Consider the following 26210-nt stretch of genomic DNA (forward strand, 5'->3'; position numbering starts at 1 on the left):
CTTCTGGTTCTAAAGACATGATTCTAATGGTTCAAGAAACAGCATTTAAGGTTACTATGAGAAGGTAATCTTTGAATCCAAGTTTTACACATTTATTAATAAAGGCTAATTCTTCTGATTCAGTCTTTTCAGTTAGCATCTGAGAAAGGTTCTTATATAGTAGTGCCTCTGAGAAAAATGAAAGTAGATAAAGATCTTCATTCACCCCTACCTTACCAGATTCACATATGGCAACATGTTATTATGGTTCAGTCACTTGCAACTCTTCACAATCATATTTGGGGTTTTCTTGGCAAAGATATTGAAGTGGTTTCACCATATTCTTATCCAGATTATTTTACAGATAATGAAACCAAAGCAAACATTGTTAAGTGACTTGATCTAAGGCATATAGCTCGTAAAAAGCTGAGAACAGATTTGAACTCAGAAAGATTTATTTATTAATAATTTTTTAAATTTATAAGAATATTTATTTATAAGAATTATTTATTTAATTTATGGAAGCATAATATGGTGTAAAATAACTTAAATCACTGGACATTGGATTAGAAAGCTTGTGTTCAAGTTTCAAGGTTACAATTAGCTCCTCAGTTGAACTTGAACAATCCTGTGCAAATTCCCAAGATTTATTTTTTATTAGATGCTAAAAGAATGAGTAAATGAAAAGACTTTTTTTCATGTTTGTAAAGGGGTAAGCAATAGTTCCACTCTAAACTTCTTTGGTCAGCCCAATGTGGAGATTGGACTCAGTTCTAAGGGATATATTTTAGAGATAGCATCAATAATTTGAAAGGTCCAAAGAAGGGTGATAAGTGGGAAGAGAACTTGGAATTTTTAACTTGAAGAAGAAAAGACTTTGAGATTCAAGGTATGCATGATACTTGCCTTCAAATATTTAAAGAAATGTCATTTGTAAGAAGTGATAGGCTTGGTCTTAAAGAGTTGAATTAGTTATACTTCTTGGAAGTTACAAAAAGATAGAATTAATCTCTATGTAGGGAGAGGGGGAAGAATTATAGTTAGCCCAAAATCTGAAATGGCTTTCCAGGAAATAGTGAGCTCTTCATTACTTTAAGTCTTTAAGCAAAAGTTAAATAACCATTTGGAGAGATTGCAGAAAGTATTCTAATTTAAGTTGCATTGAACTGGCTGGAAATTCTGAGGTTCTTTCTGACTCAGAGTTTTGTGATTCTATGTTTTCTAAATTTCCTAGTCATTTCACTCTTACATCTATTCATCTATACTATATTAACTCAGTCTTTTTCTTTGACTCTCCATCTCTTTCTTCTTCTCTTCTGACACTGTTTCCATTTTTCAAACGAGGAAGAAGCATTGAAGAAATTACTTCATTCCCCTCAAATATTCATTTCATTTTCTCATATAAGACTGGTAAAAAAGACATCTCTGGACCATCTCTAGACGCTTAAGTTCTTTGCATTTGTGAATTTATACTTGGTACTTTTGTACCATATTCTTGAAACTGAGTTTTTTTTTTACAGAAATGTTGGCATAATATTGACTTTTATAAAATGAGAACATATACCATAATGAGCATAAACTATACTAAATACTCCACAATAAGAACTAGTATGGTAGTGAATGCCAAAAACTCTAATTAGTGAGAAACATGTTACATTTTTCTTCTTCAGGGAAAGGGCAAAAAAAATCATTTTTTATTCTTTTGCCAACTCTTCCTGTTTCTTCTTTTCCCTCTGTCATCGCCCACACATAATCCTTTTTCAGTTGATGTCAATTGCAATTTTCTCAAGCTGAACAAAAGATAAACTCAATTTAGTTGCATGTTGTGTTGTTCAGTTTGGTTATCAAGAGATGAGACAAAATGAAACAAGAGTCAATTGGATCACTAGAAATTTACATTATTTTCAAATTCTTTAGCTATATACCTAGTCCCAAAATGCACCAAAACTCCAGAAAATGGTTTTAGTAGATATATTTAGTGTCTATTTGACTTTTGCTTTGTACATGAATGCATAAGAAGCAACTTCCATAACTATTGTGAATATGGAAGAGAACTTTTGAAATTCCAAAAGATATAGTTTAAACTGAAAGAGAATTAAAAAGGCAGGAAGGTAGGAAGGCAGGCAGGAAGGAAAGCAGGCAGAAAGAAAGGCAAAAAGGCAGGAAAGAAGGAAGGCAGGCAGGAAGGCAGGAAGGCAAGAAGGAAGGGGAAAATAAATTATTATGTACCTACCAAGTACCAGCCACTGTGCTTAGTGCTAAACAGATATAATCCTATTTGATCTTTACAACAACTTATTAATTTGTATCTATCTGAGTGTTCCTTCTCATTCTCTTGCAGGACCCTCATTGAGATCACACCATTTAACTATAGGAGTTCCATAGAGTTCTGTGCTGGGACCAAATCATCACACCAGAACTTCTCTCTCCAAAATTACCAATGATCTCCTAGCTGACAGATTCAATGGCCTTTTGTCAATCTCATTCTGCTTGATCTTTCGGTAACTTCAGAAAATTGTTGATCACTCTTTCCTCTTTTATACTGTTTTCTTTCTAGGTTTCGATGATTCCATTCCCTCTATGATCTTCTACAAGTTTAATTACTCAGTCTAATTTACTGAATCTTCTAACAAATCATTCCCTTTAACCATAGGTGTCCCTTAGGGTTCTGTTCTCAGGACAGAACCTCTCTTCTCCTTCTGTATTACATCACTTGTTGATTTCATCAATTCACATGAAATCAATTACAATTGATTCAAAAAAAAATCTATCCTTCTTTCCTAATCTCTCTGCTGATCTCCAATCTCATATCTCCAACTGCCTTTCAACATCTCAAACTGGATGTCTTAAGTAAACATCTTAAATTCAATATATCAAAAAATGTATTTCCCTATTATTCTAAAAAGGCAATACTATCCCCTCAATTCCTTAGATTTCTACCTAGGCGTCATCCCACATCTTCCCTCACTGTCTTCCACCTCTCATATTGAAGCTATTGCCAAATATTCTCAATTTAACACTTGCAATCCCTCAAAAATTCCCCTATTCCCCCTAATACTGTCTCCATTCTGGTGTAGTGTTCATCCCCTCACACATGGGACATTACATTAGTCTGCTGTTATAATAACTACCTGTCTCAAATCTCTTCTCACTCAATTCCATTTTCCATTCAGTCACCACAGTGATTTTTTTTAAGTGCTGGTCTGACTATATTCATACATCCTAATGGCTCCCTATTAACTCCAGAATCAAATTTAACTCTCTGTTTGGCATTCAAAGTCTTTCATTAAATGCTTTCATCTCATTACACACACTCATACACACACACACACATATACACAAACATACACACACACACACACACACACACATATACACACACACATAATTCATACCGTATTCCTCATCAGGAACTCTGATAAAATAACAGGGTCTCCTAATTGTTCCTAGAAGAAAAAGACATCCCATGTTTCATCTAATAAAAAATAAACCTTGGGAATTTGCACAGGATTGTTCAAGTTCAACTGAGGAGCTAATTGTAACCTTGAAACTTGAACACAAGCTTTCTAATCCAATGTCCAGTGATTTAAGTTATTTTACACCATATTATGCTTCCATAAATTAAATAAATAATTCTTATAAATAAATATTCTTATAAATTAAAAAAAAATTATTAATAAATAAATCTTTCTGAGTTCAAATCTGTTCTCAGGTATTTACTAGCTATATGCCTTAGATCAAGTCACTTAACAATGTTTGCTTTGGTTTCATTATCAGTAAAATAATCTGGATAAGAATATGGTGAAACCACTTCAATATCTTTGCCAAGAAAACCCCAAATATGATTGTGAAGAGTTGCAAGTGACTGAACCATAATAACATGTTGCCATATGTGAATCTGGTAAGGTAGGGGTGAATGAAGATCTTTATCTACTTTCATTTTTCTCAGAGGCACTACTATATAAGAACCTTTCTCAGATGCTAACTGAAAAGACTGAATCAGAAGAATTTGCCTTTATTAATAGGTAGTAAATCTAGTCTGTAGCCCACTGTTTTTGTTTGTTTATTTGTTTGTTTGTTTTTATTAAGAGCTTTTTATTTACAACTTATATGCATGAATAATTTTACAGCATTGACAATTGCCAAACCTTTTCTTCCAATTTTTCCCCTCCTTCCCCTCACCCCCTCCCCTAGATGGCGGGATGGCCAATACATGTTAAATATATTAAAGTATAAATTAAATTAAAACTTAGAATACATGTCTAAACCATTATTTTGCTGTACAAGAAGAATCAAATTCTGAAATAGTGTACAATTGGCCTGTGAAGGAAATCAAAAATGCAGATGGACAAAAATATAGGGGTTGGGAATTCAATGTAATGGTTCTTAGTCATCTCCCAGAGTTCTTTCCCTAGGTGTAGCTGGTTCAGTTCATTACTGCTCCATTGGAACTTATTTGGTTCATCTCATTGCTGAAGAAGGTCAGGTCCATCAGAATTGATCATCATATAGTATTGTTGTTGAAGTATATAATGATTTCCTGGTCCTGCTCATTTCACTCAGCATCAGTTCATGTAAGTCTCTCCAGGACTTTCTGAAGTCATCCTGTTGGTCATTTCTTACCAAACAATAATATTCTATAATATTCATATACCACAATTTATTCAGCCATTCTCCAATTGATGGGCATCTACTCAGTTTCCAGTTTCTGGCCACTAGAAAGAGGGTAACCCACTAGTTTTGAGGTATTTGTCCTATACTAACAATAGGATTTTTTCTTAAATAAGATATTACAAAAAAGATTACAGAAAATCATCCCCAGGATAATTCACCATGATCAAGTAGGATTTATACCTGGAATGCAGGGCTGGTTCAATATTAAGAAAACTGTTTAGTATTAATAACCAAATTAGCAAAAATCATATGATCATCTCAATAGATGCAGAAAAAGCATTTGAAAAATCCAACATCCATTCCTATTAAAAACACTTGAGAGCATAGGAATAAAGGAATTTTTTCTTAAAATAATCAGTAGTATCTATTTAACACCATCAGTAAGCATAATATGTAATGGGGATAAACTGCAACCATTCCCAATAAGATCAGAAGTGAAACAAGGTTGTCCACTATCACCATTTGTATTACAAATGCTAGCTTTGGCAATGAGTTGAGAAAGAGATTAAAGGACGTAGAGTAGGTAATGAGGAAACCAAATTATCATTCTTTGCTGATGATATGATGGTATACTTAGAGAAACCCAGAATTCTACTAAAAAGGTATTAGAAATAATCCACATCTTTAGCAAAGTTGTAGGATACAAAATAAAGCCATATAAGTCATCAGCATTCTTATATATCACTAGCAAAATCCAACAGTCAGAGTTACAAAGAGAAATTCCATTTAAAGTAAATATGATAGTATAAAATATATAGGAATCTATCTGCCAAGGGACAATTAGTAATTATATAAGCAAAACTACAAAACACTTTCCACACAAATAAAGTCATATATAACCAATTGGAAAAATATTAAATGCTCTTGGATAAGGCAAGCAAGTATCATAAAGATGACAATACTACCTAAACTAATCTATTTATTTAACACTGTATCAATCAGACTCCCAAAAATTATTTTAATGATCTATAAAAAATAACAACAAAGTTCATATGGAAAAACAAAAGATCAAGAATTTCAAGGGAATTAATGAAAAAAAATCAAATGAAGGAGGCCTAGTTGTACCAGATCTAAAATTATATTATAAATTTGAGTCAGTTCTCTATATATTTTGGAAATGAGGCCTTTATCAGAACCTTTAACTGTGAAAATGTTTTCCCAGTTTGTTGCTTCCCTTCTAATCTTGTTTGCATTAGTTTTATTTGTACAAAGGCTTTTTAATTTGATGTAATCGAAATTTTCTATTCTGTGATCAGTAATGGTCTCTAGTTCATCTTTGGTCACAAATTTCTTTCTCCTCCACAAGTCTGAGAGATAAACTATTCTATGTTCCTCTAATTTATTTATAGTCTCGTTCTTTATGCCTAGGTCATAGACCCATTTTGATCTTATCTTGGTATATGGTGTTAAGTGTGGGTCCATGCCTAATTTCTGCCATACTAATTTCCAATTATCCCAGCAGTTTTTATCAAATATTGAATTCTTTTCCCAGAAGTTAGGGGCTTTGGGTTTGTCAAACACTAGATTGCTATAATTGACTATTCTGTCTTGTGAGCCTAGCCTTTTCCACTGATCCACTAATCTATTTCTTAGCCAATACCAAATGGTTTTGGTGACTGCTGCTTTATAATATAATTTTAGATCAGGTACAGCTAGGCCACCTTCATTTGATTTTTTTTTCATTAGTTCCCTTGAGATTCTCGACTTTTTATTGTTCCATATGAATTTTGTTGTTATTTTTTCTAGATCAATAAAATATTTTCTTGGAAGTCTGATTGGTATAGCACTAAATAAATAGATTAGTTTAGGGAGTATTGTCATCTTTATTATGTTCGCTCGGCCAATCCAAGAGCACTTAATATTTTTCCAATTATTTAAGTCTGACTTTATTTGTGTGGAGACTTTTTTATAATTTTGCTCATATAATTCCTGACTTTCCTTTGGTAGATAGATTCCCAAATATTTTATGGTATCAACAATTATTCTGAATGGAATTTCTCTTTGTATCTCTTGCTGTTGGGTTTTGTTGGTGATGTATAAAAATGCTGAGGATTTATGGGGATTTATTTTGTAGCCAGCTACTTTGCTAAAATTATGAATTATTTCCAATAGCTTTTTGGTAGAATCTCTGGGGTTCTCTAGGTATACCATCATATCATCTGCAAAGAGTGATAGTTTGGTTTCCTCATTGCCTACTCTAATTCCTTTTATATCTTTCTCGACTCTTATTGCCGAGGCTAGTGTTTCTAATACGATATTAAATAATAATGGTGATAGTGGGCAACCTTGCTTCACTCCAGATCTTACTGGGAAGGGTTCCAGTTTTTCCCCATTGCATATGATGCTTACTGATGGTTTTAAATATATGCTCCTGACTATTTTAAGGAAAAGTCCATTTATTCCTATGCTCTCAAGTGTTTTTATTAGGAATGGATGTTGGATTTTATCAAATGCTTTTTCTGCATCTATTGAGATGATCATGTGGTTTTTGTTTGTTTGGTTATTGATATAGTCAATTATGCTAATAGTTTTCCTAATATTGAACCAGCCCTGCATTCCTGGTATAAATCCTACTTGGTCATAGTGTATTATCCTGGTGACAATTTTCTGTAATCTTTTTGCTAATATTTTATTTAAGATTTTAGCATCAATATTCATTAGGGAGATTGGTCTATAATTTTCTTTCTCTGTTTTCAGCCTACCTGGTTTAGGTATCAGTACCATATCTGTGTCATAAAAGGAGTTTGGTAGGACTCCTTCAATCCCTATTTTTTCAAATAGTTTATATAACATTGGAGTTAATTGTTCTTTAAATGTTTGGTAGAATTCACATGTAAATCCATCTGGTCCTGGGGATTTTTTCTTAGGGAGTTGATTGATAGTTTGTTCTATTTCTTTTTCTGAGATGGGACTGTTTAGGATATTTACTTCTTCCTCTGTTAGTTTGGGCAAGCTGTATTTTTGGAGGTATTTTTCTATTTCATTTAAGTTGTCGAATTTATTGGCATAAAGTTGGGCAAAGTAACTCCTAATTATTGCTCTAATTTCCTCTTCGTTAGTGGTGAGTTCTCCCTTTTCATTTTTAAGACTAACAATTTGATTTTCCTCTTTCCTTTTTTTAATCAGATTTACTAAGGGTTTGTCTATTTTGTTGGTTTTTTCATAGAACCAACTCTTAGTTTTATTAATCAATTCAATAGTTTTTTTACTTTCAATTTTATTGATCTCACCTTTTACTTTTAGAATTTCAAGTTTAGTGTTTGACTGGGGGTTTTTAATTTGTTCCTTTTCTAGCATTTTTAATTGCAAACCCAATTCATTGACCTTCTCTTTCTCTATTTTATACAAATAGGCCTCTAGAGATATGAAATTTCCCCTTATTACCGCTTTGGCTGCATCCCATACATTTTGGTATGATGTCTCATTATTATCGTTTTCTTGGGTGAAGTTATTAATTATGTCTATGATTTGCTGTTTTACCCAATCATTCTTTAGTATGAGATTATTTAGTTTCCAATTATTTTTTGGTCTACTTCCCCCTGCTTTTTTGTTGAATGTAATTTTCATTGCATCGTGGTCTGAAAAGGATGCATTTACTATTTCTGCCTTACTACATTTGAGTTTGAGGTTTTTATGTCCTAATATATGGTCAATTTTTGTATAGGTTCCATGAACTGCTGAAAAGAAAGTGTATTCCTTTCTGTCTCCATTACATTTTCTCCAGAGATCTATCATATCTAGCTTTTCTAGTATTCTGTTTACCTCTTTGACTTCTTTCTTATTTATTTTCTGGTTTGATTTATCTAATTCTGAGAGTGCAAGGTTAAGATCTCCCACTATTATAGTTTTACTGTCTATTTCTTCTTGCAGCTCTCTTAGTTTCTCTTTTAAGAATTTAGATGCTACCCCACTTGGTGCATATATGTTTAATATAGATAGTGCTTCATTATCCATGCTACCCTTTAGCAAGATATAGTGTCCTTCCTTATCTCTTTTAATTAGGTCAATTTTTGCTTTAGCTTGATCTGAGATCAGGATGGCTACCCCTGCTTTTTTGACTTCACCTGAAGCATAGTAGATTTTGCTCCAACCTTTTACCTTTAACCTGCATGTATCTCCCCGCTTCAGGTGTGTTTCCTGTAAACAACATATTGTAGGATTCTGGCTTTTAATCCATTCTGCTAACCGCTTCCTCTTTATGGGGGAGTTTACCCCGTTCACATTTATGGTTAGAATGACCAATTCTGTATTACTTGCCATCTTGTTAACCCCGGTTTATGCTTTCCTCCCTTCTTTCCCCTTTCCCCCCTTCCAATTATTAAGCTTGTGAGCACCCCTTGTTTCTCACAGCCCTCCCTTTTTAGTGTCCCTCCCCCCGCCTTAGAGTTCCTCCCCCTATCTTACCCCTTTCCTCCCAGTTCCCGTATTCCCTTCCGCTTAGCTTATTCCTTCCCTTTCCACTTTTCCCTTCTCACTTTTCAATGAGATGGGAGAAGTTTCACCATAGATTGAATATGTCTTAAGATTTTTCACTTAAAGCCAATTCTGAAGGCAGTAAGATACCCACTATATTCATCCCCCTCCATTCTTTCTCTCAGATATAATAGGTTTCCTATGCCTCTTCATGAGATGTACTACCCCCACTTTACCCTTTTTCTGGTACAATGTCCTTTCCACATCAATTTCTAGAACAAGGTATACATGTATTCTTTATGCATCTATATAGTCAAAATATAGTTCCCAAGATTAATCTTTACCTTTTTAGATTTCTCTTGAGTTCTATATTTGTAGATCAAACTTTTTGTTAAGTTCTGGTTTTTTCATCAGAAATAGATGAAATTCGCTTACTTCGTTGAATGTCCATCTTCTTCCCTGGAAAGAGATGCTCATTCTCGCTGGGTAAGTTATTTTTGGTTGCATACCAAGTTCCTTAGCCTTTCGGAATATCATATTCCAGGCCCTTCGATCTTTTAATGTGGATGCTGCCAGATCCTGGGTGATCCTTATTGTGGCTCCTTGATACTTGAATTGGGTTTTTCTAGCCACTTGCAATATTTTTTCTTTCATCTGAGGGTTCTGGCATTTGGCCACTATATTCCTTGGTGTTTTGATTTTAGGATCCCTTTCAGTGGGTGATCGATGAATCCTTTCAATGTTTATTTTTTCCTCTGTTCCTATGACTTCTGGGCAGTTCTCTTTGATAATTTCCTGGAAGACAGTGTCCAGGCTCTTTTTTTCATCATGTTTTTCTGGGAGTCCAATGATTCTCAGATTGTCTCTCCTGGATCTGTTTTCCAGGTCTGTTGTCTTTCCCAGAAGGTATTTCACATTTTTCTCCATTGTTTGATTTTTTTGGATTTGCTTGACTGATTCTTCTTGTCTCTCGAGTCATTCAATTCCACTTGTTCAATTCTGATTTTCAGTGAAGTATTCTCTTCACTCACTTTTTTAAAATCTTTCTCTAATTGTCCAATTGAGTTCTTTTGTTCTGTGGAATTTTTTTCCATTTCGCCAATTTTGTTTTCCAGTTCACTAATCCTATTTTTCAAGGATTTTACTTCTTTATCCACTCTCTCTTTAACTGACTTCTCCAGGCTCTTTTGCCAAGCCTCCCTCTCCTTTTCCCAAGCTTCCTTCTCCTTTTGCCAAGCCTCACTCTGCTTTCCCATTTTTCTTCTAGCTCCCTTGTGAGAGCCTTTTTAATCACTTCTATGAGGTTCATCTGTGCTGAGGAACAGACGATCTCCTCCTTTGGGGAATCACCTGGGGACTGCCTGTTTTTAGTCTCCTCAGGATTTAGAGTCTGCTCTCTATCTGTGTAGAAGCTGTCTAGGGTTAAAGTCCTCTTCAGCTTCTTGCTCATTCTATCTATTAATCAGAGACAAACTACCAAAGAAAAACAGAAAAAACTGGAGTCTTTCTTGGGGGGGGGGGGCTGGGTGTGTTATCGAGCTTCCTCTACAGACTGCAGGTGGCAGCAGTGAGGCACTAGCAGGACTGTGCTGCGCCTGCGCTCTGAGATCCCAAAGCGTGCTGAGTCACTGAGGGGGGGGAAGGGGGGGGCGGCCAGGTCCTGAGAGACTCCAGCTGTTTGCGGTTGTGTTCTTCAGCCCCGGTGTTTTTAGCTTCTCTGCTGGGCTGTTGACTTGCTGCAGGTTCCAACCTGTAGCGAAGCTCTCCCCGCAGAGACAGCTGCGATCACTCCCCACCCCCTCTCCAGTCTGCTCCCGTGCTCTCACTGCCGCTGCCCGCCGCCTGCGCCCGATCTAAAACCGCCCCAGCCCTCCAGTAAAGACAGACCTTTCTTGGCGGATCTCAAGGATGGCTTCTCTTGGTAACTATTTGTGGGTTTTTTTCAGTCAAGCATTGATTCAGAGGCTTGTAATGAAGTGGATAGTGAGAGAAAGCGCGGAGCTTATGCAACTGTGAGCCTCCTCTCCGCCATCTTAACCGGAAGTCCAAATAAATATTCTTATAAATTTAAAAAAATTATTAATAAATAAATCTTTCTGAGTTCAAATCTGTTCTCAGCTTTTTACGAGCTATATGCCTTAGATCAAGTCACTTAACAATGTTTGCTTTGGTTTCATTATCTGTAAAATAATCTGGATAAGAATATGGTGAAACCACTTGAATATCTTTGCCAAGAAAACCCCAAATATGATTGTGAAGAGTTGCAAGTGACTGAACCATAATAACATGTTGCCATATGTGAATCTGGTAAGGTAGGGGTGAATGAAGATCTTTATCTACTTTCATTTTGCTCAGAGGCACTACTATATAAGAACCTTTCTCAGATGCTAACTGAAAAGACTGAATCAGAAGAATTTGCCTTTATTAATAGGTAGTAAATCTAGTCTGTAGCCCACTGTTTTTGTTTGTTTGTTTGTTTGTTTGTTTTTATTAAGAGCTTTTTATTTACAACTTTTATGCATGAATAATTTTACAGCATTGACAATTGCCAAACCTTTTCTTCCAATGTTTCCCCTCCTTCCCCTCACCCCCTCCCCTAGATGGCGGGATGGCCAATACATGTTAAATATATTAAAGTATAAATTAAATTAAAACTTAGAATACATGTCTAAACCATTATTTTGCTGTACAAGAAGAATCAAATTCTGAAATAGTGTACAATTGGCCTGTGAAGGAAATCAAAAATGCAGACGGACAAAAATATAGGGGTTGGGAATTCAATGTAATGGTTCTTAGTCATCTCCCAGAGTTCTTGATGTGTAGCTGGTTCAATTCATTACTGCTCCATTGGAACTTATTTGGTTCATCTCATTGCTGAAGAAGGCCAGGTCCATCAGAATTGATCATCATATAGTATTGTTGTTGAAGTATATAATGATTTCCTGGTCCTGCTCATTTCACTCAGCATCAGTTCATGTAAGTCTCTCCAGGACTTTCTGAAGTCATCCTGTTGGTCATTTCTTACCAAACAATAATATTATATAATATTCATATACCACAATTTATTCAGCCATTCTCCAATTGATGGGCATCTACTCAGTTTCCAGTTTCTGGCCACTAGAAAGAGGGTAACCCACTAGTTTTGAGGTATTTGTCCTATACTAACAATAGGATTTTTTCTTAAATAAGATATTACAAAAAAGATTACAGAAAATCATCCCCAGGATAATTCACCATGATCAAGTAGGATTTATACCTGGAATGCAGGGCTGGTTCAATATTAAGAAAACTGTTTAGTATTAATAACCAAATTAGCAAAAATCATATGATCATCTCAATAGATGCAGAAAAAGCATTTGAAAAATCCAACATCCATTCCTATTAAAAACACTTGAGAGCATAGGAATAAAGGAATTTTTTCTTAAAATAATCAGTAGTATCTATTTAACACCATCAGTAAGCATAATATGTAATGGGGATAAACTGCAACCATTCCCAATAAGATCAGAAACAAGGTTGTCCACTATCACCATTTGTATTACAAATGCTAGCTTTGGCAATGAGTTGAGAAAGAGATTAAAGGACGTAGAGTAGGTAATGAGGAAACCAAATTATCATTCTTTGCTGATGATGTGATGGTATACTTAGAGAAACCCAGAATTCTACTAAAAAGGTATTAGAAATAATCCACATCTTTAGCAAAGTTGTAGGATACAAAATAAAGCCATATAAGTCATCAGCATTCTTATATATCACTAGCAAAATCCAACAGTCAGAGTTACAAAGAGAAATTCCATTTAAAGTAAATATGATAGTATAAAATATATAGGAATCTATCTGCCAAGGGACAATTAGTAATTATATAAGCAAAACTACAAAACACTTTCCACACAAATAAAGTCATATATAACCAATTGGAAAAATATTAAATGCTCTTGGATAAGGCAAGCAAGTATCATAAAGATGACAATACTACCTAAACTAATCTATTTATTTAACACTGTATCAATCAGACTCCCAAAAATTATTTTAATGATCTATAAAAAATAACAACAAAGTTCATATGGAAAAACAAAAGATCAAGAATTTCAAGGGAATTAATGAAAAAAAATCAAATGAAGGAGGCCTAGTTGTACCAGATCTAAAATTATATTATAAAGCAGTAGTTACCAAAACCATTTGATATTGGCTAAGAAATAGAGTAGTTGATCAATGGAATAAGTTAGGTTAAAAGGATAAAACAGCCAATAACTTTAATAATCTAGTCTTTGACAGACCCCAGCTTTTGGGATAAGAACTTACTATTTGATAAAAATTGGAAATTAGTATGGCAGAAAATAGGCATTGACCCACACTTAATACCTTACACCAAGATATGCCTTGATCTAGGCATAAAGAATGAGATTATAAATAAATTAGAAGAACATAGGATAGTTTACCTCTCAGACCTATGGAAGAGGAAGGAATTTATGACCAGAGAACTATTTTGATCACAAAATAGGAAATTTTGATTATATCAAATTGAAAAGTTTTTGTACAAACAAGACTAATGCAGACAAGATTAGAAGGGAAGTAATAAACTGGGAAACCATTTTTTTACAATGAAAACTTCTGATAAAGGCTTCCTTTCCAAAATATATAGAGAATTGACTCTAATTTATAAGAAATCAAGCCATTCTCCAATTGATAAATGGTCAAAGGATATGAACATACAATTCTCAGAAGAAGAAATTGAAACTATTTCTAGCCATATGAAAATGTGCTCCAAGTCATTATTAATCAGAGAAATGCAAATGAAGACAACTCTGAGATATCACTACACACCTGTCAGATTAACTAGAATGACAGGAAAGATAATGCAGAATGTTGGAGGGGATGTGGGAAAACTGGGACACTGATGCATTATTGGAATTGTGAATACATCCAGCTATTCTGGAGAGCTATTTGGAACTATGCTCAAAAAGTTATCAAATGGTACATTCTCTTTGATCCAGCAGTGTTACTACTGGGATTATATCCCAAAGAGATTTTAAAGAAGGAAAAAAGACCTGTATGGACAAGAATGTTTATGGCAGCCCTTTTTGTAGTATCCAGAAACTGGAAACCGAGTGGATACCCATCAATTGAAGAATACCTGAATAAATTGTGGTATATGAATATTATGGAATATTATTGTTCCATAAGAAATGACCAGCAGGATGATTTCAGAAAGGCCTAAAGAGACTTGTATGAACTCATGTTGAGGACCAGGAGATCATCTTATACTTCAACAACAATACTAAATGATGATCAATTCTGATGAACGTGGCCCTCTTCAACAATGAGATGAACCAAATCATTTCCAATAGAGCAGTAATGAATTGAACCAGCCACACCCAGCTAAAGAACTCTGGGAGATAATTATGAACCACTACATAGAATTCCCAATCCCTCTCCTTTTGTTCGCTTGCATTTTAGATTTCCTTCCCAGGTTAATTGTACACTATTTCAAAGTCCAATTCTTTTTGTGCAGCAAAATTACTATTTGGACATATATACATATATTGTATTTAACTTATACTTTAACATATTTTACATTTATCGGTCAACCTGCCATCTGGGGGAGGGCATGGAGGAAAGGATGGGAAAAATTAGCATAAAAGGTTTTGCAATTATCAATGCTGAAAAATTATCCATGAATATATCTTGTAAATAAAAAGCTATAATAATTTTAAAAAAATAGGATTTTTACAACAATGATTAGGTGAACACTATTCAAATATGTTCAAGGAAGGCTTCCTTTTCAATTGCTAGATCTGATGACTTCTAAGGCCCCTCTCAACTTGAAATTCCTGAGATTTTGTTTCTGTTGCTCAGACAACTGAACCATAACAGTTCACAACAAATCAAAGGGCACACTATAAGTGTGGTTAGTTCTTGCCAAACAAGTATGGTTAAAACAATTAGCCAGAAAGATTTTAAAATTCAGTTTTATTCTGCTGTGCAGATAAAGACAGAGAAGTTTGTTAGTCTAAAGGTAAAGTAGCTAATGACAAATTAGAAAAATATAAAGCAGAGAGTTTTGGCAGAAGTCATAAGGAAAATAGGTTTTGTAATGAATGCAACTAATTCAATTCTCATATCAAAGTCAATGAGGCTATTAAAGTATTCTGAGATTGAAAATTATATCTCCAAAATAGAAGTCTGCTAAGATCTTCTAATCACTGAGCTGCAGCAGACATTCAGAGGTTATCTAGTCCGTCCCCCAGCCTCTTGGCAAGCTCCACTTAATTCATTCAACATACACTGATCTTCTGCTCTTAGAAGTCTCTAGGGAAAGTTGTGATTTTTGCATTAAAGATCTTTCAGGAAGCCATTGCTTATATTGAACAATTTAAGCTAGTTACTTCAGGTCTGTCTTCATTTATATAGAGAACAGATGATCCACTTAATGCCCCTATCTAATTTCATTGAAATCAAGCTTTTAAAATGAAGAGTCATTTTCCAAATGCAGACATCCTCAGATAATGGAAGGATCCTTAATGTTCTTTTTTTTTCCAATGCCAGTTCCTTTTTTTTTTATTAAAGATTTTTTTAATATATGCAGAGACAAATTTCAACATTCATCTTTGCGAAAACTTGTGTTCCAAATTTTTTTTCTTCCTCCCTTCCTGCCACTCCTCCCCTGGATGGTATGTAATCCCATATATGTTAACATGTGCAATTCTTCTATACATATTTTCATAATTATCATGCTGCAAAAGAAAATTCAAATCAAAAAAGAAAAAAATAAGAAAGAAAACAAAATGCAAACAAACAACAAAAAAGTGAAAATACTATGTTGTGATACACATTCAATTTTCACTCTCTCTGAGTACAGATTACTCTCTTCATCACAAGAACATTGGAACTGGCCTCAATCACCTTACTGCTGAACTAGCCACCTCAGTACAATTGATCATTGTACAATCTTGCTGTTACTGTGTACAATGTTCTCCTGGTTGTACTCATTTCACTCAGAATCAGTTCAAGTAAGTCTCTCCAGGTCTCTCTGAAATGATCCTGCTGGTAGTTTCTTATGGAACAATAATATTCCATAACATTTATATATCATAATTTATTCAAGCATGCTTCAAATGATGGGCATCCACTCAATTTCCAGTTCCTTCTACTACACAAAGGGCTGCTACAAACATTTTTGCATATATGGGTCCTTTCCCTTTTTTATGATCTCTTTGTGACACAGGCCCAGTGGAGACACTGCTGAATCAAAGGGTAGACATAATTTGATAGTTCTTTGGGCATAGTTACAAATTGCTCTCCAGAATGGTGGGATCAGCAACAATGTATTAGTGTCCCAGTGTTCACACATCCCTTCGAACATTATGTTTTCCTGTCATTTTAACCAATCTGATAGTGCTACTTCAGACTTGTTTTAATTTCCATTTCTCTAATCAATAGTGATTTAGAGCACCTTTTCACATAACTAGAAATGATTTTAATTTCACCTGAAATTTGTCTGTTCATATCCCTTGACCATTCATCAATTGGAGAATGGCTTAGATTCTTATAAATTTGAGTCAAGTCTTTATATATTTTAGAAATTAGGTCTTTATCAATTTTTTTCTCAGTTTACTGCTTCCCTAATAATCTTATCACATTGGTTTTGCTTTTACAAAAACTTTTTAGCATAGCATAATCAAAATTATTCATTTTGCATTCCATAATGAACTCCAGTATTTTTTTTTTTTGGCCACAAATTTCTTCCTTCTGCACAGATCTGAGAGGTTGACTATCCTTTGTTCTTCTAATTTGCTTATATTATTACATTTTCTGTCTATATCATGAAATCATTGCAACCAAATACTCTCTTAGTATAGGGTGTTAGATGTAGATCAGTGCCTAGTTTCTGCCTACTAATTTCTCATTTTGCCAGCAATATTTTCACATACTGAGTTCTTATTCCAGAAGCTGGGGTCTTTGGGTTTATTAAACGTTAGTTTGGGTTTATTAAACGTTAGTTTACTATAATCATTGGCTATTTTGTCTTGTGAACCTAAGCTATTCCTCTGACCAACTAATCTATTTCTTAGCCAGTACCAAATGGTTTTGATGAGTGCTTTATACTATGATTTTCAGTCTTTTATAGCTAGTCCACCTTAATTTGTATTTTTTTCATTAATTCCCTTGAAATTTTTGACCTTTTGTTCTTCAACTTTGTTATTATTTTTTTTTTAATTCTGTAAAATAATTTCTTAGGCGTTTTATTGGTATGGCACTAAGTAGCTTAATTTAGATATAAATGTCATTTTAAAATATATTCTTCCAATTAATTAGATCTAACTTCATTTGTGTAGAAAGAATTTTGTAATTGTGTTCATATAGTTCCTGACTTTCTCTTGACAAATAGAATCTCAAATATTTTATATTATCTACAGTAATTTTAAATGGAATTCCCCTTTGTATTTCTTCTTGCTGGACTTTGTTGGTAATATATAGAAATGCTGATGATTTCTGTGAATTTATTTTGTATCCTGCAACTTTGCTAAAGTTGTGAATTCTTTTTAGTTGACATTCTAGGATTCTCTGAGTACATCATCATATCATATGCAAAGAGTAATAGTTTTATCTCCTCATTGCTTATGTAAAATTATTTGATTTCTTTTTCTTTTCAAAAGTCAACAATTCTAGTACAATATGGAATAGTAATGGAGATAATGGGCATTTCAGCCCTGATCTTATTGGGAAGGCATATAGCTTCTCCCCATTACAAATAATGCTTGCTAATAGTTTTAGATAGATACCACTTTTTATTTTAAGGAAAATTCAATTTATTCCTATACTCTTTAATATTTTTAATAGCAATGGGTGTTGAATTTTTGTAATGTCCAAGCTAACTCTCTGGAAGACCTCAGGATCAGTCAGAGTTAGGATCAATCAGAGTCCTTGGTCTTTAGGAGGAGAAGTGAAGGAGGCAGGTAAGCTGCCATGTGGCTCATCAAAGATGGATCCTTGGTCCTGGCTTTGGAATCTGAAGTCTTCCCTGCTGAGCACCCTGTGGCAGAAAGATTCTGTCTCCCTCCTTCAGCCCTCCAATCCTTCCCTAAGATTACCTCAACCCAACACATTCAGCAAATGCCAATTGTGAGGGGAGCCATCATATCATCATCTCATCTTAGTGTATGTTTATAGAACCATTATATCACATTGAGTAGATACTTAGCCTTAAGTTCTCTGCTGTCTTGGATTCAAGTACACCTTTTCAGAGTCCCAGCCCTATGCATAGTTCCAGCCCTCTACAGATTTTGTCAAATGCTTTTTTTTTTCTGCATCTATTGAGATAATCATAGGATTTCTGTTAGTTTCGTTATTGATAAAGTGAATTATACTAAGAGTTTCCCAATATTGTACCAACCCTGCATTTGTAATAAAAATTGTACTTTGTCATGGTGTGTTATCCTGATGATAAGTTGTTATAATCTCTTTTTGTATAGGCTCAATGTACTGCTAAGGAAAAAAAAAGTATATTTCTTTCTATTTTCATTCAATTTTCTCCAAAAATCTATCACATTTTAAATGTCTAAAATTCTATTTACTTTTTTCTCATTTATTTTGTGTTCTAGTTTTTATTTAGTTCTGTGAGAGAAAAGATGAAATCCCTCATTAGTATAGTTTTGCTGCCTATTTCTTCTTGCAGCTCCCTTAAATCTTTTAGGAACTTGGAAGCTTTAACACTTGGTGCTTATATGTTTAGTGATGATATTACTTGATTATCTATGGTGTCCTTTAGCAAGATGTAATTTCCTTTTTTATCTCTTTTAATTAGATCTATTTTTGTTTTTGCTTGATCAGAAATCAGGATTGCTACCCTTGCTTTTTTTTTTTTTTTTTTTTTTTTTTTTTTTTTTTTTACTTCAGCTGAATCACAATAGATTCTGTTCCAGCCTTTTACATTTACTCTGTATGTATCACTCTGCTTTAAATGTATTTCTTATAAATAACATATTGTAGGATTCTAGCTTTTAATCCAATCTACTTTCCACTTCTATTTTATGGGAAAGTTCATCTCATTCACATTTGGAGATAAAATTACTAACTCTGTATTTTCTGGCATTTCGTTTTCCTCCAAGTTATATTTTTTTCTCTTTTCCCCTTTCCCTCCTCACCAATGTTTTGCTTTTGACCACCATCTCCCTCAGTTTGCCCTCCCTCTTTTACAGCCCCTCCCCTTTTTATCCTTTTCCCCTTCTACTTTTGTTCTCCTTTATATTACCTCCTTCTTTCCTTTCTCCTTTCTCCTCCTACTTCCCTATAAGATGAGACAAGTTTCAATATGAAACCAAATATATTTGATATTCTTTCTTTGAAGTAAATCCAATGAGATTAACATTCACACGATGTTCATCCCCTTTCTTTCTTTCCCTCAACTGTAATAGGCCTTTTTTGCCTCATCATGTGCTGTAATTGACCCTGTTTTCTTTCTCCTTCCATCTTCTTCCTGTAAAATCCCTTTTTTACCCATATTTTCATTTTATATCATGTATTATATCTATACCCTCTCAGTATCTCTCTAACAAATATATAGTTCTCAAGAGTTAAACATGTCATATTTCCATATAGGCATGTAAACATTTTTACTTTTTAAAAACAGTATTTTTTTCTTCTTTTTACTTTATTATGCTTCTCTCGAGTCCTGTATTTGAAGATCAAATTTTCTGTTCAGTTCTGGTCTTTTCATCAGAAATGAATGAAATTCACCTGTTTCATTGAATGTCCATCTTTTCCTCTGAATGATAAGGCTTAATTTTGTTGGATCATTGGCTCCTGACTGCAATTCATGTTCCTTTGCCATCGATATTATATTCCAGACCCTTTGATCCTTTAAAGTGGCAGTTTCTAGATCGTAGGTTGTAGTGAGTTCAAATGTTGGAGTTCTTGTTCTTCTCAAAACACAGCCGGTTTAGCTTAGAGCCCTCCGGATGTCTCCAAATCCAAAGGTTCTGTCCTTCAGCCTCTGCCTCTGCTTTCTTCAGCCTCCAACCAATACAGAGATGGAATGAATCTCTTGTCTCCTTCACTTAGGGCTCCGCTAGCTTTCTGGTGAGTCTTTCAGACCAGCTTGGTCTCAGTGTGGGGCGTGCAGGAGCCCAGCCACCAGCTACAATGGTGTAAGATGAAGATGAATCTGGTTGTCCACTGAACTCTCCACTCGTAGCTTTATCCTCTGAAAACTCATCTGCCACCAGCCAGCCAAGTGGAATATATTCTGCCTTGCCTCGGAAAGAGGGCTTCTGGCGTAAATCCGCTGAAATCCGTCAAAGTGTGCTCTGCACCAGAGTCGCTCCTCTCGAGTCCAGCTGAACTCTCCTCTGCGACCAGCCAGCCAAGAGGAAAAATGTATTCTGGAATGGCTCTCTCGCCTTATATGTGAATCTTCTGAGAGAATGAGATTATGGGTTTTCTCCCATAGTGCTCTCTGGCCCAAAGAGCTTTAAGGGAGGTGTGAACTCCCTTGAAGTTAGAAAGTTTACTTTGTGAAGCTGGCATACTTGTGAACTCCAATGAGTAAAGGTGTGAACACAAGCCTTGTATTAATTAGTTCTACTTAGTACCTTGTTTCAGGTTCTGGCCAAAATCTTCTTGTAAGATTAGATCAACTCTAATTAGTTAGCAGTTAGTAAGGATTTCAACAGTAGGTAATCCTGATTATGGCTTTTTGATATTTGAATTGTTTCTTTCTGGCTGCTTGCAATATTTTCTCCTGGATCTGATAATTCTGGAATGTACTTACAATATTTCTTAGAGTTTTCATTTTGGGGTCTCTTTCAGGAGGTGATGGGTGAATTCTTTCAATGACTATTTTACCCTCTGATTCTAGGACATCAAGGGAGTTTTCCTTGGTGATTTCCTGAAAGATTCTGTCTAGGATCTTGTTTTCTTCATGATTTTTAGGAACTCCAATAATTCTTAGATTTTCCCTCCTGGATCTGTTTTCTAGGTCAGTTATTTTTCCAATGAGGTATTTTATATTTCCTTCTATTTTTTTCATATTTTTTTGGTTTTATGTCTGTAATGTCTGGACTAGCTCTCTAGAGGACCTTGGGATCAGCTCAAGTCCTTGGTCTTAGTGGAGGAGTGAAGAAGGCAGGAGGGTCACATGGCTAGTCAAAGGTGGAGTCTGGAATCTGGTGTCTTTTGTGTCTGTGGCCGAGAGTTGTTGCTGAGAGTTGTGGCTAAGAGATCGTTCCCAGTTGTCCCAGCCCTTAAATACTTCAGTACTATTACATCTCTATACCATACTGACCATGTGCAACCATTACATCACCATAAAGAATCATTATCTCATATATAAGCACCATGTTGACCTAGATTTAAGTATGCCTTATCAGAGTTCTGGCCCTCTACATGTTTCACTGATTCTTGATGTCTCGTTGAGCCATTTGCTTCTATTTGTTCAATTCTAATTTTTAGTGTATCATTTATTCTGTTAGCTTTTTTATCTCCTTTTTAATTTGAGGAATTGAACATTTAAATGAATTGTTTTGTTCATTTGATTTTTTTTTCATTTCATAAATTGTATTTTTCAAAAATTGATTTCATTTCCCATTTCACCAAAACTATTCTTTAAGGAATGATTTCTTCAGATAATTTCTATGTTTCCTGGAGTTTTCATTTCCATTCCCATTTTTCTTCTCATGTTTAATATCCTGTTTGAATTCTTCCAACAGAGCCTTGTGAAATGGAGACAAATTTATATCACTCTTTGAGGCTTCATCTGGAAAATTTTGCCTTTAGTATTCTCAGGGTTTGAGATATTTTCTTCTCTGTCTCCACAAAAGGTATCTGTAAACAGAGCTCTTTTTGCTTTTTAAAGGTTGAGGTCTACTCTTAGAGTGAAGGGGAGTTTGCTCCAAACTTCTATAAACAACAGTGGATTTACACCACCTTAGGATTGATTCCTTCTTGTGTTGGATGAGCATGACCAAATTTCATTATCCTGGGATTCAGGGGTTCACTATTTACCTTCTGTAAAGTCTCACAGCTAATCTGCTAATACACTGGCTTCTAAACCAGAACAGAATAGCAATTGATACTGCATTTTTGTTATGAACCTTCCACTAGATTTCCCCAGAATTCAGAAGTCTTTTAACCCTAGGTCTCCTTACATTGCAATATACTATGCTGGGCCCAAATGAGACACACCTTTCCTGAAGTTCTTCCAAAATATCTTCTGCTGGAAATTTGTTACATCCAAATATTTGTGAGTTCTGTCAGTAAAAAAAAAAAAAAAAAAAACAAAAACAAACAAACAAAAAAAACAACTTTTTAGAGGTTTGATCTGGTATTGATCTGAGAGAAGCCAGGAAGAGCTCAAAGAGCTCTCTGCCATCATGACTCCACTCCATCCTTTATTTTCAAAGAAATATAAATAGAAAATGCCCTATTACACCAAAAAGACCACTCCACTTTTCAATCTACCCTGAACTCTTCCATATGTGTTTTTCCCAGTCAAATGTGAACTATTAAAAGATAATGGAATGTCTTGATTTTTTATTTATAGACCTACTACTTAGTATAATGCTTGGCACATGTGGGATTCAAAAACTGGCCCTCTGTCTCTGTATCTTTTTCTATTGTACCATGTTTAAAAGTTCCCTGAAGTTACATATGGAGTAAAATTAAATCAAGTCAAATCACAGAACTAATACATAAGATTGGTTTTACAACATTTAAAAGATTTTATTAGCCATTAAATTATGTATGACCTGATTACACTAAATGTGTGTGTTTCTAAAAAGGATGCTAAAGGAACTCCACTGTCTTTACAAAGAAGGGAACTCAATAAAAAGATGATGCAATTATGAAACTGGGTAACTCAAAAAAGAGAGGAAATTATGGTTTCCCTTTCAGTCTAAGAATACATGGGTTCTAAAATTTCAATGTTTGCAGCTTAGCATAAATTTTATTGCAAAAATAAAGTTATACATGATAGCTAGGTTCACTTCACTCAAAACATACATATGTAAATACTATTGATAGGGAAAGGGACTAGACTGTATATTTCAATCAACAGGGAACTTCTAGGGTAGGAATAATTCTCAAAACCTAATCTAATTTTAAGTTTAAAAATAAGTTCCCTCTAATATGTGCTAGGATGGAATGGATCTGCACCAATATCTCTCTTTTTCAGAAACCATATCATCATCCTGATTCTTAAATTGACCAAACTTTCTATACCTTTCACGTAGATGAAATGAGAGGTAGGATATTGAACTTGGAGTTAGAAAACCATAATCATATCCTGACTCAGACATATATTTTATCTTCATCACTTAATATCTCAGAGTCACAGTTTCCTTTTTTGTAAAACTATGATATTAAAATTTCCACAAATGTTGTGAGGAAAGTGCTTCAAAAACCTTAAAAAATAAAACACTGGCATTAGAAATCCTAGGGCAAGTACAAGTAGGGATACAATACATATATACTTTCCCCCATTAATAATGTACTTAACATCTGTATGACCTCTTTTACCTTCCAAGGTTTGGGGCAGGAAGTGTCCCAATCATCAATCACAATGAGGGATTGTAGTAAACTTTTGAGAAATGGCTCACCAAATCCACTGATGCAGTGATGTTTAACCTGGTTAGATATACTTTGTGAGTTCTGGCCACACTAACAATTGAATATTCCTCAGAAGATGGAATTTCTAGTACTTAGGAATTATTGCTTTGCAAAAGACACAGACACACATTCATACATACATAAACATATATGCACATGCTAAAATTCATTCATCACCATACCACATCCCTGATGAATCCCTTAAGCTGTACCAAAGAACTACTAGACTTCAAAAAATGCAGTTTGAAAAATGAGGATCCCATGTAATTGAAAATAGTTATTTTTTTTTTTATAAATGAGCAAGGCTAGTAGACACCAAGATTGAGGAAGAAGATTGGAGAATTTACTTCTGTATTTTGAGGCTTTAGCATTTTTCACATTTTGACTTATTTCATATCTGTCCACAAACATAACAATAGTAGAGTTCAAAATTTCTTTGTGCTTTAGAAAATCTATTTATTAATTATCCATATCAATCTATCTATCTATCTATCTATCTATCTATATATATATATATGTTTTATGTAATGTGTGTATATATGTGTTGCTGCTATGCAACAAAAATAAATGTTCCAATATTATGTTAGACTTGGCAAATCTACATTTACCAATTAGACAATTACCAGTATAAACTATTAATCAAGCCAAATTTTAAAAAATGTAATTAGTGACTAGGTTACCACAAATATTATCTTGATTACATTAAGACAATAGAGACTGTATGAGTGAATAATAATACAATAATATTTAACATTTATCTATTGCTTACTATGATTGTGGAAGAAATTTATGTTGAAGTGTTGTAAAACTTGAAAAAGTTTTAATAAATATAGGGAACCTTCCAAAAAAGCCCAATATTTACAGTCAATGGCCTAAATGGACATTAATTAATGGACAGGAGAATTGTCCCTTATTCTTCTTCCCATATGAGGGAATAAGTTACATGTTAATTCTTAAAATGACTTAAAAATTCAGATACAAAATTCAAACTTCAGATTTTTCACTTATAAACATTCTAAAGATATCTTAATCATCTATGTTTGCTTTGATAATAAATAAAAATACTGAAAACCTGGAGACTGTGCTTTCAGTTTATTTGTGAATACAAATGAAAAAAGAAGAAGGAACTGAAGAAATCTATGACTGCACAACATGATAATCCCACTTTGCAATAAATACAGGGTGCAGAAAATAACTTGACTTCCCAAGATAAGGTCAATGTTTTATGCTATTTTGTATCTTCCATAGATTCTTGGCCAAGGAATTAGCGAATGGATGAATAAATGAAAATAGGAAGCTATAATCAGTACCTGTGAATCTTTTTTTTTTCTCCTTGACATCTCTGAATCTCCTCCTGACCAAGAATCCTTCATTTATCAAACAAGAATTAGGCACATTTTCTTGGTTATGGCACTTGATGAATATGATACTTCATGAAACTACAATACCACCCAGAATTAAACCGGTAAGACTCGATCTATTTGGAGTTTATAATTAAACTAGACAAAAAGACAAAAGAAAAAGTTTTGTCATTTATGTGTATTTTCTTCTCTATCCTCAATAACTCATAAGCATGGAGTTTATAAGAAAGAATATTGAACTCCAAGTTCAATACCCTACCTTCTCACTTCTTGTGTTTCCTTCCTTTCTTTTCCTTTGTTCCTTCAAGATTTCTTTCTTATTTCCTTAGATATGAGAATATAATTAGGAAGAACTAAAATAAAGTAGTCAGAGATAAGTTTTCCTTTCCTCTATGAAGTCTATCTTGATTCTTTCACTTATTTACATACTTATTATTCCCTACTTCTTTTTCCTAAAAGAAATATGTACATATTTTACATTCATCCAAGTGTACATGTTATTTGTTCCAATATATTATGAGCTTCTTGTGAGAAGTCAGTCAAGCATGTTTTATGTACCAAATACCATGTTAAGCATTGAGAATACAAAGAAAGATGAAAAACCTGTTCCTGCTCTCAAAAAACTCACAGTCTAATAGGGGAGACAATATTCAAAAACAATGCAAAGAGGACTTGTTATTCATTTCTTCAGTAATGTCCAACTCATTGTGATCTTACGGGCGATAGCCCAGCAATACTCTCCATGGAGTTTTCTTTCCAAGGATATTGGAGTGGTTTTTCATTTCCTTCTTCAGATATCCAGAGAAGACATTAGGAGTTAACCAGGAAAACCTTCTTGCAAAATGTTGGAATTCAACTAATTGTTGAAGAAACAGTTATTGTTTCACGCCTATCTTTGCATTTTACTTTGTCCTGTATCCTCCAAGTAGTAGGTGATGAGTAAATGCTTATTAAAATGAATTGATATCTGATTAGTAAATGACTTCTCTTAGGTTCTATTCTTCAACTATTTCTGCACATCTAACTACAGTAATTTATTGAGTTTTTTTTAATGATTTAATAGCTTGGTTAATATGAAGAAAGCTAGAAGAAAAGAAAATAGAAGACATAAGGAGAAGTGACATCTGAAGTTAACAAGGCAGATGGAGAAAGGAAGAATGAATTATAAAGATACAGGTC

Source organism: Antechinus flavipes, chromosome 3, assembly GCF_016432865.1.
Source record: "Antechinus flavipes isolate AdamAnt ecotype Samford, QLD, Australia chromosome 3, AdamAnt_v2, whole genome shotgun sequence".
Taxonomy (NCBI): domain Eukaryota; kingdom Metazoa; phylum Chordata; class Mammalia; order Dasyuromorphia; family Dasyuridae; genus Antechinus; species Antechinus flavipes.